At 40.0% G+C, this 18,735-nt stretch overlaps 1 protein-coding gene across 8 annotated transcripts in view; it reads right to left on the minus strand.

The window, feature by feature from the left end:
* LOC101740578 (uncharacterized) overlaps nt 1-17,807 on the minus strand; it is a 135,591-nt gene extending 117,784 nt beyond the window's left edge. For 4 of the 8 annotated variants that reach the window (XM_062676822.1, XM_038021143.2, XM_038021141.2 and 1 more), the window contains exon 1: nt 17,544-17,807. The gene's annotated coding sequence lies outside the window, so the exon portion shown is untranslated. Of the gene's footprint in view, nt 1-17,529 lie in introns of all 8 variants that reach the window. The other 4 variants (XM_062676823.1, XM_062676824.1, XM_062676820.1 and 1 more) reach the window with 3 other exon arrangements.
* Nucleotides 17,808-18,735: the final 928 nt, after the last annotated feature.

Raw genomic sequence — 18,735 nt, forward strand, 5'->3', positions numbered from 1 at the left:
CTCAGGCAATGAGTTTTGCGGTGTGTTCATTATAATCAGGAGGTAGCGGAAAGCGTTTAAAAATTAGTGTGCCATCTAAATATTCAGAGGTTTTTTTTTTGGTCAGGAGGAAATCGTCGGACTTCTGCCCTTCTCTGGGGAGGCCGGGCGGGGTATGTCAGAGTTGAACTGACTAAAACCTCCTGTCGCTCAACAACCAACGTCCAAACCTCGCATGAGACAGAACTCATGAAAAGGCAAAGGGCGGAAAGTGAAGCGTTTAGTGCGGAGCACATCTCTCCCATCACCCTCCCCCTCGGGACGCCGGACTGGCGGTCGTTGGCGCCACGACCACCAGCCCTCTCGGTCGGCATACTGTCCGAAGCCCGCCTAGATGGCGCCGGATAGAGTGGGTTACCCTACGGAATACCCCGCTGGGCCAGAACCAGCGTGGGTCGAGGATAGCCGGCCTTCCATCACCCGGATGCTCTTGCATAAAACGCGTGCAGAGCAACTTGCACGTCGTCTTCTTAGGCCCCCCTCGCCGATCCCCAGACCGACATGTGAGGGGACCCAAAACACTTAGAGGGCTAGGGCTTGGGCGAGATCCGCCTCCCTGGCCCCCGCTCGACGGCGGCGGGATTGTGCGTCTCTCACGCACCCCGCCGCCTCCTTCTGCGAGATGGTGCACTCGCAGAAGTCGAGCTTCGCCTTCCACGACTCGTCGTCGCCGAGCATCGATGCCACAACACTCGGCAACAACAAGTCGGTTCAAGAGGACACGGCGCCACCCCTTCCATGCGGGGCAGGCGACGAGCGTGTGCTCTGCCGTGTCCAAGTCGCAACCACAATGGTGGCACTCTGCCGTCGGCTCGGCTGTGATCCGGTGCAGGAACTCGAAGAAAATAGACCTAGACTGTTTTTCCTTTAAAATTATTAATGAAATTAGTTAAAAATACAAAACATTGTTAATGCTTAAAAGGTTTTTTTTTTTAGAAAAAGTCGGTAAGTGTTATTTGATGCCTGGGAATTTGCGACAAGTTTTTTCCTCAACATTGTTAACAGTAGTTGAGAATCAGTATATACCACATTATTTAATGGGTCAGGCTACGTGATCACGACTGAATAAACAAACGAATTAGCATTCATAACAATATCGATAATACGCCGAAAATCATCTAACATGACCTCTCCATAAACATTATAACATATTCTAGATTCCTAACTAACTTTGTACATTGACTAATGGCGAATACCGTCAGTGTTATTGAGCATTAGGAGCGTTTTAACTGTCCACCGTAATTGATAGCTTGTGTTCTAGAAACTTTTATATGTATTCACGACTTTGGGTCACGATAGGGTCGACAGAGGCTGTCTTGTAAAGACACGAAAAACAAAACCCACTGAATTTCTCGCCGGATCTTCTCAGTGGGTCGCGATTCCGGTCCGGTGGTAGATTCAGCGAAGCACTGCTCTTGCTAGGGCTAGTGTTAGCAAATTCTTTCAGGTTGAGCCCGTGAGCTCACCTACTAGTACGAGCGTGGAGGGAATAGCCCCTTAGGTTACCAACAAATAGGTAGGGAAAAAATACAAAAGATTTCCTGGCCACTCATAGGGGTATATGGGTGTCAACAACAAATTTCTTGAACGCATTCGTGGAAGCAGTTACCGCTAATCTTTTCTACCATTTTCTTTTTATTGATGGGCGGACGAGCTCACAGCTCACCTGGTGTAAAGTGGTCACCGGAGCCCATAGACATCTACGACGTAAATGCGCTACCCACCTTGAGATATCAGTTCTAAGGTCTCAAGTATAGTTACAACGGCTGCCCCGCCCTTCAATCCGAAACGCATTACTGCTTCACGGCAGAAATAGGCAGGGTGGTGGTACCTACCCGCGCGGACTCATAAGAGGTCCTACCACCAGTAATTACGAAAATTATAATTTTGCGGGTTTCATTTTTACTACACGATGTCATTCCTTCACCGTGGAAGTCAATCGTGAACATTTGTCGAGTACGTATTTCATTAGAAAAATTCGTACCCGCCTGCGGGATTCGAACACCTGTGCATCGCTAGATACGAATGCGCCGGACGTCTTATCCTTTAGGCCACGACGACATTTACAAATATGTGCGTTGCTTTTCAGATTTTTTTTTCTTTCTGTTCCGGTCATGAACTGCGCATGCGTTTCGGCTTGAAGTAACGTATAGACATTTCAACAAAACAATTGAGAATTGGACAGCCCCAGCCAGCCCCCGCAAAAAACCTATCAACGCTCAAACGTTATCGTTGATAACAAATCAGAAATTATGTCAATCGGATAACCTAATTTTGCACGGCGATATGAAGCGATAGTGTTTTCGTTCGAACCGATAAGTCGGAGTACTTGACATCAATGTTTTGACCCATAATCGCCGATAAGAGATTGACGCGAAATAAACGGGTGACGATTATAATAGGTATTTTTTCAATTTCTATATTTTCATTGACCGTTGAAGTTATTGTTAGTTGTAATGGTTGTGAAACACATCTGAGCACTAAAAAAAATAAAAATGAGTCGACGAGCTCACAGCACACCTGGTGTTAAGTGGTTACTGGAACCCATAGACATATACAACGTAAATGCGCCACTCACCTTGAGATAAAAAGTAGTCACGATTAATCTATAGTAATTAATTTAATATCAAAAATCACGAATCTAGTTGAAGTCAATTCAATATGAATTATTAAGGATAATTCAAAAGGGTATGGTAGTACATGTGAAAAGTACAGTCGAATTTAGAACCTCTTTTTTTTCGAAGTCGGTTAGCAAATACTTCGACTCATTGGTCGGGAGGAGATAACGACGGTAGGTAAGGTAGAATAGGCAAAATGGTTGTGCCTATACATACTCACGATGTGTCTTCCCACTAAGAAACAAGAAAGATTGCATATCATTGAACATTATTACCGGCTTAATAAATTCAAATAAATTTATATGGTCACTTCTCAAGCTACTGGTTTTCGGGTAGAGCGGTACACACTTACTCTCTGTCTCTTTCTAACACGCTGGAGTGGGCACGGATAAAAGCTTTCCTCTCACATTTATATCACGGCTATGCGAAAGTTCAACATATCAATTACACACGGTTAATTCGATCTCCGCCTACGAAATAGTTTTGAGAGAAAGTGTCATTCTTCATGATTCGTTGTCATTTATCGGGCACGTGCGCCGCCGTGACTTACTTAACAAACGTACCGTGAAATCTAAATAAATTGTTCAGCGAAAAAGAGTTCTCATATTATTTGAGAGACAATAGAGAGAAAAAAAAAAGTGTTACTTGTGTCTTAGTGCGCGTTAAGTAAGGCTGTATGATTTTGTATGCCTTAGTCTTGAGTTCATCAAAAAAAATTAATTTTGCGTTTTGGCGCGAAGAATTTATTGGTGAAAAAATCGTATCGAAATGCATGGTATCGAAAACGTATCTTGAATTGTGATACAGAATTAAAACAGTTGATATACCAACTATCGGTCACAAATATGTAATTTTTAATTTTATATAGCTGACCCGGCAGACTTCGTAGTGCCTCAATCGAGAAACAAAAGACCTAAGCTTTTGTATAAAATAAACTTAAAACAAACAAAAGGAATCCGTCCGACGGGGGACACAACAAAGGAAAAACAAAATTGGTATTTTTATTTAATTCCGATCATTTTCATATTTATCTACCTTTTAAACCTTCTCTGGACTTCCACAAATAATTCAAGACCAAAATTAGCCTAATCGGTCCAGCCGTTCTCGAGTTTTAGCGAGACTATCGAACAGCAATTGATTTTTATATATATAGATAGATAGACTAGCTGTACCCGTCCGCTTCGCTGGGCATTTAAAATTAGCATTATTATTTCTCACCCCACAAAGATTCTCATCATTAATACCCCCGCAACTAGTGTAGGGAGTGCAACACTCATATAAATATTAGCCTATCTATTAAGTACTTGTATTTTCTACATGGATACCAAGTTTCAAGTCAATCGGATGCATGGTTCAGTAATTATAACGGAACATCCGTAAAAATCACTGTAGATTTATATATTAGTATAGATAGTTAAAATAATATATATTTGAATATTGTAGATCTTTGTTCGTAATTTAATTTAGTAAAAAAAAAAAATTTGATTATAATAAAAATTAAGCAAAAGTTGTTCGTCTATCATTTTCCAAATATACTGTGTTCAAATAGGACAAGAAGATGCCAAGATTGAGTCGGTACTGACCTCTGGGCCACGGAAGCGACCCGGCTATCAGAGATCGAAGGTCGACGAACAATTTGATTGTTCCTAGCACTAACTCAGAGATCGTCGGTATTACCGGCTAATATAATTGAGAAGTATTAGTTCTAGAAGCAAAACAGTAATATAACAGTAAATATAGGTTTATCTATTTACTAGCGACCCGCCCTCGCTTCGCTTCGGAAACTGTAATTTATTATTGATTTCTCCACTATTTAATGGATGTTATATACATAAAAACTTTCCTCTTCAATCACTCTATTTAAAAAAAAACCGCATCAAAATCCGTTGCGTAGTTTTAAAGATTTAAGCATACATAGGGATATAGGGGCAGAGAAAGCGACTTTGTTTTATACTATGTAGTGGTAAACAAAAAAAGAAGCAAAATTGTTATTACGTTACATTGTGTATTTGTATGTATATTTGTAAATGTATATATGTATGCAAGGAATTTGCGTATGTATATTATTAGTGTGTACGTTTATTAGTAGAGGATTATTATTTCCCTATTTAGGATTCCCTACTTAGTTTATAAATATACCTATAGACACATAGTGAAATTGATCAGTAATAATTTGGTAAAATAATATTACGCCCTAAACTAATGAGAATCTTTTTAATATGTTTATTTATTATTGTTCGATGATTATGATAATCAATGGCTGGCTCCATCAAACTAGTTTTAATATGGAAACCGTTATATTAACATCGCTTCGTTACGGTATTTATTGGACGTGGGAGATGTAAGATTTTATTTTGCATACGCGATACATACAAAAAAAAAACTTCAGAGGTGTCAAGGGACACCCGGATGGAACGAAGTTCCTTTCGATTAATTAGTGAAGGAATTGTAATTTTTTTTTAAGTAATAATAATAAATTACGGCATTATGAAGAAGAAAAAAACAATACTATGAACTAAATTACTATTGTTGAAACGCTATCTCGAGAAACTGTACTCATTACGCGGACCAATCGGATACGAGCAATGTCACGCGATAAGCGCCTACACGTTGATTGGTCAGAATGACGGATCTGAAAAGTGTCGTGACAACTTTTCGTAAGAATTTTTTCCGTCTAGCCCCCTTTCACAGCGCGCGATAAGGAACTTCGTTCCAAATGTATACAATTTTAACAACTTTGGAGCTCACATCAGGCATGTCCGTATCGTGAGCAAGCTTGCCAATTTAAAACGTCTTGGTTTCCAAATAAACTAAAATAGGCATTTCTTATTGTTTAAAACATCAGAGGAACTTATGCTTAGACGCTTGATTATATATAATATATTTTTTTAAATAGTGGCTGAGTTCACGGCCCCCAGAAGCCCATAGACATCAACAACGTTAATGCCCGCACCCAACTTGAGACATGAGTTCCAAGTCTGATAGTACAATGGCTGTTTCACCCTTCAAGCCGAAAGTAATTACTGCTTCACGAGAGAAATAGGCAGGGCGGTGGTACCTACCCGTGCGGGCTTACAAGACGTCCTACCACCAGTAATTACGCAAATTATAATTTTGCGGGTTTGATTTTTATTACACGATGTTATTCCTTCACCGTGGAAGTCAATCGTGAACATTTGCTAAGTACGTATTTCATTAGAAAAATTGGTACCCGCCTGCGATATTCGAACACCAGTGTATCGCTAGATACGAATGCACCGGACGTCTTATTCTTTAGGTCACGAGAACATTTTTAGTGCTTAGATGGGTGGACGAGCTCACAGCCCACCTGGTTTTAAGTGGTTACCGGAGCCCATAGACGTCTACAACGTAAATGCGTCACAGCAGAAACAGGCAGGGTGGTGATACCTACCCGTGCGCACTCACAAGGACACAATTTCCAACTGTCTTCAAGTGGAAGTTGGAGTCGGACTTTGTGGTCCATTTTACAAGACTACCAGATTGAGATTGAGACCTGTATAGCAGATGATTCCTAACGAGTATTTCTGATTGATGTAATTGTCAAACCAGTTTTGATTACATAGACACCTGGAGAGCAAGGTGCTCTACGCGACACGCTGCAGCTTTGGGCTAGCTTAACTGGTACGAAACTGTATAAATAGGGCATTAAAGATTTAAAATCCTCTAAAATTTCCATTCATACCAAAGCGTACATATTAATTGAATATGCAATTTTGAAAAGGGCACATCTCTGAAAACGTAAAATGTTCAGGAAATGAAAAAAAAACTGATTATTTTCTAAGGCAGTGTAAAATTGAAAATATTAACCTTTGAGATATATTTTATTGTTAATTAGCAATTGAAAATTACTGGAATTATTATAAAATGGGTGTAGGTAAGCCTCAAAACTACGTGTATATAAAAAAACGTATTTGACAAAATATGCGACATATGCCCTTTTCGAAATTGCAAATTCAATTAAAGTTTAACTAAAATAGGGCATATTGTTGCGTCGTAACAAAATTCTAAAAATATTATAATACAAAAAATTATTACACACAAACAAACAATATGTGACAATGAATGAAAACCGCGCGCTTTAACTAGTGATAGCTTCATAATGACCATATAAGGTATTCGTTGGTACCGGAAATCAAATTCTTCTAGAACATCCGATAACAAAAGCCCACAACGCGGGTGGCTAGAAATTTCGAAAAAAAAATAGCGAACCACGGGTCGACTGCTTGAGAATGATTCCATTTCACAGGATTCGACTATATATCCTTCGGTTTTCGTGAATCCTGGACGTAATTGAAACCATTTTTACGGTTTAATCTGTCCTCGGGCAACTTCGTATAGAAACGAGACTGTCGACGGTTTGCTACCAGAAGGTTATTGGTTACTTTGGTCACATTGCTCGGCGGCCACCAGACAACCTTGAAAGATTGATTGTGGTGGGCAAGGTGGAAGGGAAAAGACCCGCCGGCCGGCCACCAAACCGTTGGTCGGATCAGATAACTGCGGTCACTGAACTCTCTGTTGCGAACGCACTGAGAGAAGCCGAAAACCGAAGCAAATGGAAGCTGAGGGTACAAAGAGCCACGAAGGGCTTTCAAGGACACGACCTTCAGCAATGAAGTATTCGATTAAGAAGAAGATTCTATAATTATTTTTTAATACATTTCTAACTCTACACAGTTTTCATGCTGATATTGATATTGCGTTTAAATCGATTTGAGTTTAAATTTTGCTAGCCACGAATATACCGCGAAGACAGTTAACAGTTATTTTTAGTGGTGGTAGGACCTCTTGTGAGCCCGCACGGGTATGTACCACCACCCCGCCCATTTCTGCCATGAAGCGGTAATGCGTTTCGGTTTGAAGGGTGGGGCAGTCGTTGTAACTGTACTGAGACCTTAGAACTCATGTCTCAAGGTGGGTAGCGCATTTAGGTTGTAGACGTCTATGGGCTCCAGTAACCACTTAACACTAGGTGGGCTGTGAGCTCGTCCACCCATCTAGGCAATAAAAAATAAAAAGTTGTCGTATCCCTCTCAAACGATAGGTTTCGCTTCAAGATATAAAAGAAAAGAAAACAACCTTATAATTTGTTTTTGTGCTAATATCTTTTAGGCGTTAGAAAAGTTAGCGCTGCGTTTCTTTAGTTCCAGTGTGCTTAGTGTGAGTTTTTTAACGTTCTCGATAGCGTAAAAGTTAACTCAAATTTGTATGGAGTTGGAACAGCGCCCGTTTTTTTTTTCCTACCTAAGCTGGTAGCCTGGAGCGGCTATTCCAGCGTAACCGTAACTAGTAGGTGAGCTCACGGGGCTCAAACCTGACGACGATGCTAACACGAACCCTGACAAGAGTCGTGCTTCGCAGAATCTACCACCGGATCGGAAACGCGACCCACTGAGAAGATCCGGCGAGAAACTCAGTGGGCTGTGTCTGAGAGTTAAACGCGCCCGTAACGGCAAACGTTCCAACTCCATACAAATTTGAGTTAATAAATAATACTGAATTCTGCAAATTATTCCGGGGATCTTGGATTCTTCAATCTGGCAGCTTAAAATTACAGCCGTAGCCGAATTATGAAATAAAAAAAAAACAAAAAGTGTAACTGACATTTTTTTAAATCCGCAATGAATCACATTAAAAAATAAAAACAAAATCTATGACGTCACAAAATCTAATTGACGTCATTAAATCTTCAGCTTCGACCACACTATAGCGGTCTTGACCTCAAAATTCCTTGTAAAATCGTGAATGTACAATCATTAGTCATATTATTGGTTACCTCTTTGATTTTATAAGAACGTGCATTCGAAGTTATTATAAATTAAAATAATAATAAAAAAAAACAAGCTAAAATATTCACTAAATTTCCACGAAGTCAAATGAGCTGTAATATTAATTTTCCTGTAATCCGGTATGCGCATTCGCAGTATTTCCAGGTTGGTGTAGGAAAAAATATCTGCAGCCAAGTTTAGAAACATTAGAATGATTAAGACAGAGTTCAGAAAGCCTGGGTGAGATCAGAGACAGAATCGACGGTGACCAGCATCAGTAGACCTGAGTAGAAAATTGGAAGCTTATTTTGTTAGGGCTTTGGGTTATAGACGTGAAGCTAACTTCAAATATGCGCATACAGCTAAAACATTTTTTCTAAAGAAAGCGTTTAGATTAATAAAAAAGCTAATTTATGTGAAATGGCCTCCCAATAAAATTGATCGATGAATCCCAAAAAATTGTGTGACCTTTTTCACTTTCACTGCTCTTTATACTACTAAATAGCCTTATTATCAGACATATATAGAATTTTTTTATTGCCTTTGTAGGCAGACGAGCATACGACTCACCTTATGGTAAGTGGTCACCGTCGCTCATGGACGTCAGCAATGCCAGGGGAAAAGCCAAGCCGCTGCCTACCATAAAATACCATAATTCCATAGAAACAAATATATAGATTAAGCGGTAAAAAGCTATTTGGTTTAAGTGATATTTCACTTAATAGGCGACTTATACCTTTGTAATTAAAGCTGATTTTCATTTGGTATTATCATCAACAATTCGATATTTTTAATCGAATTTCAATCAAGTTTACTCCGTTCAAATAACTAAAAAAGATTTTTTCTTATAATATCTTTTCCAAATTTTTATAACCTTTATTGCCGTTCACCTTTGGATATAAAAAAAAAAAACTATTGGGCGGACCCCACCAAACGATTCTCCAGAGTGTAGCTTCAAATACTTAATCAACAATCCTTCAATCATATTTAAAAAAAAAAAAAAACAATTCTCCTCCCCTTTAATTGAGCGAACAACCATTTGCATTTTTGAACAATAATTACCCAAACCCGAAAACATTATTTTTCGCGATGATACCGGAACCCGTTATGCGCCTTCAGACGACCTCAAAAACTGAATAACACCGCACATACGATGTACCGTAAGCTAAAACAATTCAGATCCATTATATCATTGTTCGAGAACGCCTTGACCGACATGCTTCATATAAATTTCCTTATGTATCTATCTCTGAGATCTCGGGCTCTAGTATCGAAGAAGCTTCGCATTTCCGCTATTACACGGGTCACAGGACAACTCTAAAGATAACAGTAATATGTTGAACGAATTTTAGCAGTTTCTACTTTAGCTTTAGTATCGAAGAAGTTTCGCACTCCCGCTAGAACACGGGTCACAGGACAACACCAAAGATAACAGTAAAGTATTGAATGAATTTAGCAGCCCCTATTCTAGCTTTAGTATCGAAGAAGTTTCGCATTCCCGCTGTTACACGGGTCTCAGGATAACGCTAAAGATAACAGTAATAGGTTGAATGAATTTTAGCAGCTCCTACTCTAGCTCTAGTATCGAAGAAGTTTCGCATTTCCGCTAGAACACGGGTCACGAGACGACTCTACGATAACAATAACGGGTTGAATGAATTTTAGCAGCTCCTACTCTAACTCTAGCATCGAAGAAGTTTCGCATTCCCGCTAGTACACGGGTCACAGGACAACGCTAAAGATAGCAATAACGGGTTGAATGAATTTTAGCAGCTCCAATCTAGCTCTAGTATCGAAGAAGTTTCGCATTCCCGCTAGAACACGGGTCACAGGACAATGTTAAAGATAACAGTAACGTATTGAATGAATTTTACCAGCCCCTACTAGGAGGAATCTACGCCTAGAGGGTACGCAAAGTATGTAGGACTTGACTGTCTCCAGATGTTGGGAGCAGACCGCGGGCCCAAGGACCTTGGTATTATATCGACCGAAATACAAATCGCACCAGTAAATTGGACTTCTTAGACTCTTCATATCTCTGGGGACTACCTCCAGTCGTGACTTACATCGTCGGGACATTGTATCATATCATCCTCTCTTCGGAGAGCATTGTAGTTGGTGGAATCAAGGCTCTGGTAAGACTAAAGTATTTGGCTGCCGAAATGCATAGACAAAACAATGGTTTTTGGGCAGTCCATACACATCGTAACATAGATCCTGTTACCCACCTTGAGACATGAGGTCCGAGACTCATTTGTGTTATATTATGGCCTTTTCACACTTTAAATCGGCACGAGTGACGATTTCGCGCCAGAAATAGTTTTTAAGGACATTTAGACTTACAACAGATATTTTTCGACACTGGTATTTTTATAACACAAATCATATTATTGCTTACTCTTACATATTTCGGCGTCGTTGATCCGTTACGGATGAGATTTTCAAGTGAATTTTTTTTTTTATTTATCTTATCAAATAGTACTTTTGATAGCATCAAACGAAATGGTATAGATGAACAATCTGTGAGAGCGGATTTCACACAGAACGTAGACCAAATATTATAAATTATTGTAACTAAGGGCATATATTTAAAAAAAAAAAGTGTTTTTAATTATTATTTTCCCCTACTAGTGGCCTAAGAAGCTATTCCAGATTCGCCCAGATGGGAATGTGAACTCACGGACTCAATCTGAGAGAATGTCTAATACTAGCCTTAACAAGACCAGTGCTTCGCAGAATCAATGTACATTTTTTATTGCCCTTGTAGGCAGACGAGCATACGGCCCACCTGATGGTGAGTGGTTACCGTCGCCCATGGACTTTAGCAATGCCAGGGGCAGAGCCAAGCCGCTGCCTACCGCTTAATACTCTCCATAAGTCACGTTTGAAGAAGGACATGTCATAGCGCTCGGGAAACACCGTGGAGGGGAGCTCATTCCATAGCCGGATGGTGTGTGGCAAAAAAGACCTCTGGAAACGCTCACATATTTTATGTATGTATGCCCATTTTTCGGGTTTTGATCTTTACTAAACTATAGAATAGGCATTGATTAAAAACTAGCTATATAGTTTTTTTTTTGTAATCTATATATCACGGACCAACAAACACACAATGATATTCAAAATAGCAACACCGGATGTTGCGACTTTTACCATCATTAAAAATATATCCTATGCGTTAATTGACATTATTTAAATAACCATATTTACATGATTTTGAATACTAGAAGACCACATAAAAAACATTCATCATTTATTAAACTATCAAATACTATTAAAAGTTATGGGCCATTGGTATAATACCAGACTGGATAACCAAGGCATTATCTACCGCTCGACCCGTGGGCGTTTCATATTATTATATTGAGGCATTAAATATTAAAATAAATTAAGATTCACGCAGGAAACCCATCAATACGTTTGTTTGTGCAGAACTCAATCAAGACCTCAGTTTAACGATAGCAGCTTGTAGTTAACATCGTCCCGGAGAATTTGCAAAATATATAAACAACAAATCCTGTTTGTACACTTCGAAATGCCGACTGACTCGGTGGCGCAGTGGTTAGCGGCCCTGACTGAGCGCTGAGGGTCGTGGGTTCGATTCCCACTTCAGGCAAACATTCTTTTTTTTAATTTTTTTTATTGTTTTAATGGATGGACGAGCTCACAGCCCACCTGGTGTTAAGTGGTTACTGGAGCCCATAGACATCTACAACGTAAATGCGCCACCCACCTTGAGATATTCGTTCTAAGGTCTCAGTATAGTTACAACAGCTGCCTCACCCTTCAAACCGAAACGCATTACTGCTTCAAGGCAGAAATAGAAAGAGTGGTGGTACCTACCCGCGCGGACTCACAAGAGGTCCTACCACCAGTAATTACGCAAATTATAATTTTGCGGGTTTGATTTTTATTGCACGATGTTATTCCTTCACTGTGGAAGTCAATCGGGAACATTTGTTAAGTATGTATTTCATTAGAAAAATTGGTACCCGCCAGCGGGATTCGAACACCGGTGCATCGCTACATACGAATGCACCAAACGTCTTATCTTTTAGGTAATTACTGGTGGTAGCACCTATTGTGAGTCCGCACCAGTAGGTACCACCACCCCGCCTATTTCTGCCGTGAAGCAGTAATGCGTTTCGGTTTGAGGGGTGAGGTAGCCGTTGTAACTATACTGAGACCTTAGAACTTATATCTCAAGGTGCGTGGCGCATTTACGTTGTAGATGTCTATGGGCTCCAGTAACCATTTAACACCAGGTGGGCTGTGAGCTCGTCTACCCATCTAAGCAATAAAAAAAAAGGCGATGTTTGTATTCTCGCTAAATAATTAATTCAAAACTGGGAATTTGGATGTATGTCTCGAGATACGACTGCCCGTTTCTGTTCCCAAAACCCATCTCATTCGAATTCGTATACCCAGGGTATTCGTTCCAAGTAGTCAAACTAAATTGTCAACTAGAATTCTCGGGCAAGCCGTCAGTCACATCGTGAGTATCTGTAAACAAAATTATCTCGACAAGCTGAGCATGTTTATTTTATTTAATCATAACGAATTGTAATCGGACCTATATAAGGTGCATTGATCTCATTGCATTGCGCAATTAGCGTAATGCTAATAATAATTATCCGTTATTGTTTTTGCGGCGACCACGCCGATCTTCGAGTGAATGAGTAGAATATCAAAGGTAATGCGTATCGTGTTTTTTTTTTGTTACCCTTGTAGGCAGACGGGCATACGGCCCACCTGATGGTGAATGGTTACCGTCGCCCGTGGACTTCAGCGATGCCAGGGGCAGAGCCAAGCCGCTGCCTACCGTTTATTGGCACGATGGTTTTGTCGAAGACTATTTTTGACACGAAACAATAGTTCTATGCTATAAGACCAGTGTGCTAACAAAATGTTTTACCACCAGTATCGCTTGGTAAATATTTGACAGTAAGCACACACCGTATCTTGTAATTTGTTAAATATAACCACAATGGAATTAACGTTTAGTTTTACAAAGTAATGAAGTGTCAGTAATGTTTTTACTGGTGGTAGGACGTCTTGTGGGTCCACACGGGTAGGTACCACCACCCTGCCTATTTCTGCCGTGAAAATGCGTTTCGGTCTGAAGAGTGGGGCAGCCGTAAAAACGGAGACCTAAGAACTATATCTCAAGGTAGTTAGTTGGCGGCATTTACGTTTTAAACGTATATTGGGCTCTGGTAATCACTTAACACCGCCTAAGCAATGAATCAGTCAGTATCTACAGTCGGCATCATTGCGCCACTTTGAGAAGGCGGCACGACATGAGAACCTTCTTGTAGGGACGGCTGGAAATTACATACCCGATCCTGTAGATCGAATGGTAAACAGTCGACGTTGCCCAAAACACGTCATTACGGATCCTCCTGATCCATTAACGGTGCTTTTAGGTATCACAAGCACCGGTCACCGTCCTCGTCGAACCCGTCGCTTGCGACGAAGGGCTCGACGACCCAATTAACTCACAAACACAGCCCACTGAGTTTCTCGCCGGATCTTCTCAGTGGGTCGCGTTTCCGATCCGGCGAAGCTGAAATAGCCTCTCAAGGCTATCAGCATAGGTAGGGAAAGAAAAAAAAAGGAATTAAAAAAGTATACAAATCAGGAGACACTGTTATCTGTGTAGTCGATCGCAGAATATAAGTCACGGTCGCCTATCAGTGGTTTTGACCGGAGGCATGCAAAATTAATATCTCTCTGATTACCTAGTTCCACGTAATCTACGCGGTAATGGCCTACTCTGATTCGGAGAAAACAAAAAAAAACGCATTTTAAAAGTACTCAAATAATTTTATCGATAAGATAAACAAATTTTTATCGGCTTGCGGAATTTCTCCACCGTCACTCTTCATTTTGCCTACTTATTTCAAGGTTAGATGAATCATAGACAAATAGAAAACACGTTTCTCGTGTACGCCGAATATTTTCAATGACAGATGATTTTTATTAATAAGAACTAGAGGTCCCGCAGTAGTCGAAATTCAACTATAATTAATTGGAATTGTAAGTTTGTGCACTATTATGATTGTATTTTATACTTCTATAATCACAAATTTCGCCAAGACTACACTATAAAAAATATTAAAAAAGACAAACAATATTTAATCTATTCTCAATTTGACAACAGACGTCAAGAACAAAAGTTTGAGAATAAATAGTATGCATGCGTGTGTGCGTCAAATACATGGTATGTAGTGTGTGTAACGTTTTCTTTATTGATTTAATGTATCTTTTATGCATTATTTAAAAAAAAAATTAGCATTGTGCAATTCTTCTCTATATTCTCTATAAGTGTGGAAAATTTCATACTCCTCCGTCCGCGCAATTTTCGTAAAAAGGGATACAAAGTTTTTGGTTCACGTATTAATATATAGATGATTTTAATATTCTGCTGCAAAGGATGTTGCTTTGTACTGACGTAAAACGCTTTGCACTGCGTACCTAAAAGAGGTAGCGTATAACAAAGTTCTTACTTTACTGGTGGTATGACCTCTTGTGAGAGTCCGCACGGGTAGGTACCACCACCCTGGCTGTTTTTGCCGTGAAGCAGTAATGCGTTTCGGTTTGAAGGGTAAGGGCAGCCGTTGTAACTATACTTGAGACCTTAGAGCTTATATCTCAAGGTGGCTGGCGCATTTACGTTGTAGATGTCTACGGGCTCTAATAACCACTTAACACCAGGTGGGCTGTGAGAACTTGTCTTATTAATTACTCTAGCACAGCTCTGGGGTCGGCACAGGTAATTTTCCTCTTCCATTCTCTTCTATCAGCCGTCACCTCAACACTCACTCCCCTCTCTCTCATATCGTCATTCACACACTCCATCCATGTCTTCTTCGGTTGACCTCTTCCCCCTCTACCAGTAGGCGAATTTGACGAACATTTTAATACGAGAATCAATCGTACCGTTTTTGCCGGGCGCCGCGGATTAAATGTCTATTTGTCTATTTCTGCCGCAAAGCATACGTTTCGATTAGAATATCGTGATTATCCTTTTACTATGTAATACAAGAAGACGTCAACCTCATTTGCGAGACTGTGATGTCTATAGACTGTGTTAATGACATACAAATCTACTAAGAACTGCATATTTTGTTTGCTTAGATGAGTGGACGAGCTCACATTCCCAGTCTCAGTTTTTGGAACGAAGTTCCTTATGAGACGATGCGGAGGGGTACCCCAACTAGGAAAAAACGTCCGTAACGTAAGATTTTTATTATTTATGTATAGTCTTAGTATGATGGCTATACAGTGTCTAATGTATAGTCTACGTGATGACGGCTATTATTATTATTCATATAAATAGCTGTTTCTTTGTATATTATTATTATATATATTTTCTATAAATCGTTGTTAATAAAATAAGGTTGATAACTTTGTAAAGTAGTTTTTTTTTAATTTTTATCAATAAATAAAATCATCATAAACAATATGTATACCCGAATAATTATTTTCTTTATACCTCGAATAGAACTTAAAATTAATATTTTTATAATAAGGAACTTCGTTCCTATCCGGTGTCCCGCGACACCACACATCTTTTTTAGTACAACGACTGCCCCTGCCTTACAAACCGAAACGCGTTACTGCATCACGGCTGAAACAGGCAGGCCGGTGGTAATTACCCGTGCGGGCTCACAAGACGCCCTACCACCAGTAAGACTGCTCACAGCGAATCCCTTGACTCGTATTTCATCAATTTCATTGGACAACGTGTTGAGAAGACGAGCGATCGACTCACTTGGCCTTCACAGCAACTGTCACCTAGGCCGCTAATGTCAATAAACTGCTAAAAGGCAGTTATAGTTGGCATTTACGTGCAATTTACTTTACGTGTTTGATTTTGACTTTAAAACAAGCCGTTCTTTATAATGAAGCTCTCTTGTAAGCTCAACTCGATTCACTTGCATACTACATCTTTTTTTTTACCTAGATGGGTGGACTAGCTCACAGCCTGGTGTTAAGTAGTTACTGAAGCCCATAGAGATCTACCACGTAAATGCGCCTTTGACATATAAGTTCTAAGGTCTCAGTATAGTTACAACGGCTGCCCCACCCCTCAAACCGAAACGCATTACTGCTTCACGGCATAAATAGGCAGCAGGGTGGTGGTACCGCGTGGACTCACAAGAGGTCCTACCACCAGTAAACCTACATTTGATAGCAATAAAACCACTGTTACAATACTAATAATACGTGCGAAAGTGGCCTGTTGATTAGTCCTTATTTCGCTCAACGCGTTGCTTTTATCGACGAGCTCTCTTTTTGTGTCACAGTATCCGAGCCAGTGTGCTCAGTGCGAGTTTATTAACGTTCTCGACAACGTAAAAGTTAACTCAAGTTTGTATGCAGTTGGAACAGCGCCCCTAGCGGCAAACGTAGGCAAACGTTCCAACTCCATACAAATTAGAGTTTACTTCTACTCTATCGAGAAAGTTAATAAGCTCGCACTGAGCATACTGATAATGAATAGTATGCGACAAAACCCACACACATCTGAGTCGAACTATGATTCTCGTTACTGCAGGAACCGAAAATTGGTACACACAAAAATAGTATATAGATATTAAACACCCGGATGTGGAGCAAACAAAACTGTTGTCTATACGAATGCTTGCTCCGATTAGGAATCGAAGCCGCGGCTGTGCGATCACGAACCCAAAGTACTGAGCCATCGAGTCAGTCAAAGAAACACAGACTAGTTTAAATCCCGTAAAACAGACATTGATTGTATACAGCTCAAAGAGAACGCCAACAATATCTATAGTCAATGAAATCATAACGTTTAAAAGAATTTAATTTAATTCAAATGAATAGTAAGCACAAACAGCATTGACATTTATAAAAAAATGTGAAAATGCAACTACTTTTTACGGAGTGGATTCACAGGTCCAACAATGAAAGTAAGAAAAAAAACAATCTTGATATCACTAGAGTTGAATCGGACACGATTCCCGTCACTCTATAGCCAGAACAAAACCCGCATCGACGCATCGATATCCGATCGGCAAACACACAAACATGACACAAAACAAACAGACAAAAACCGGGTAAAACTTACCGAATGTAGTAATGAAGATCTTTTCGTATTTACTTCGAACACTAAACACGGCATTAACAGTCTATAATATAAATAAACTACACGACAAATAGCACTGGTTGAAACAAATAACAAAAAAATCGCACAAAAGATATATTTTTACATTGACGTATCGTAAAAAGATAGTTTTGAATTTGTTGCGAGGGGACGTTTAAAGTTTCTTTCTTTTTTAGATTATCCTTTCCGAGGGCACGTCCGTCCGCCGCGCGGTTCGATTTGTGACTGAGTTTGTCTCTGACCTTCGTGGTCGTAAGGCTGTAACGCGAAGTTGGTTCCGCGAACCGGTTTCTAGGTTCTGTATGAGAGCTTTTTTTTCGGAGTCACTCACTCAACTTCGCTGCGTGTTGGTTAGCTTTCGGAACCGTAAGCTCGAGGTGGGCTTATTTATTAGATTTGTTTTATTGATTGTTTTTTTTTTCGTTAGCATGTTTTTAATCCGTGCTCATTAATAAGCTGTCATGTATTTTTCTGGTTCAAAGGAATATTGTCTTGGATATCAGGGTTCGAGGGAAGTCAGAAGAGGGCGGTACCCTGATGGCATTAGTGGTGTGGCACAAGATTCCGGTAATCAGTTCACAAACGATCTTCAGTAATTTTTTTTTTTTTATTGCTTAGATGGGTGGACGAGCTCACAGCCCACCTGGTGTTAGGTGGTTACTGGAGCCCATAGACATCCACAACGTAAATGCGCCACCCACCTTGAGATATAAGTTCTAAGGTCTCACGTATAGTTACAACGGCTGCCCCACCCTTCAAACCGAAATGCATTACTGCTTCACGGCAAAAATAGGCAGGGTGGTGGTACCCACCCGCGCGGACTCACAAGAGGTCCTACCACCAGTAATTACGCAAATTATAATTTTGCGGGTTTCATTTTTATTACACGACGTTATTCCTTCACCGTGGAAATCAATCGTGAGCATTTGTTGAGTACGTATTTCATTAAAAAATTGGTACCCGCCTGAGATTCGAACACCGGTGCATCGCTCAACACGAATGCACCGGACGTCTTATCCGTTAGGCCACGACTTCGTATCATCTCTGCCCAATTACGTGACTAAAAAGTTAGTACAAGTAGAAGTAATTTTATTTTAGTCACGCTAAACATTTGAAGATCGACAGAAAAACATTGAAAAAAAAAAAAACTTAGAAA

Source organism: Bombyx mori, chromosome 28, assembly GCF_030269925.1.
Source record: "Bombyx mori chromosome 28, ASM3026992v2".
NCBI lineage: Eukaryota > Metazoa > Arthropoda > Insecta > Lepidoptera > Bombycidae > Bombyx > Bombyx mori.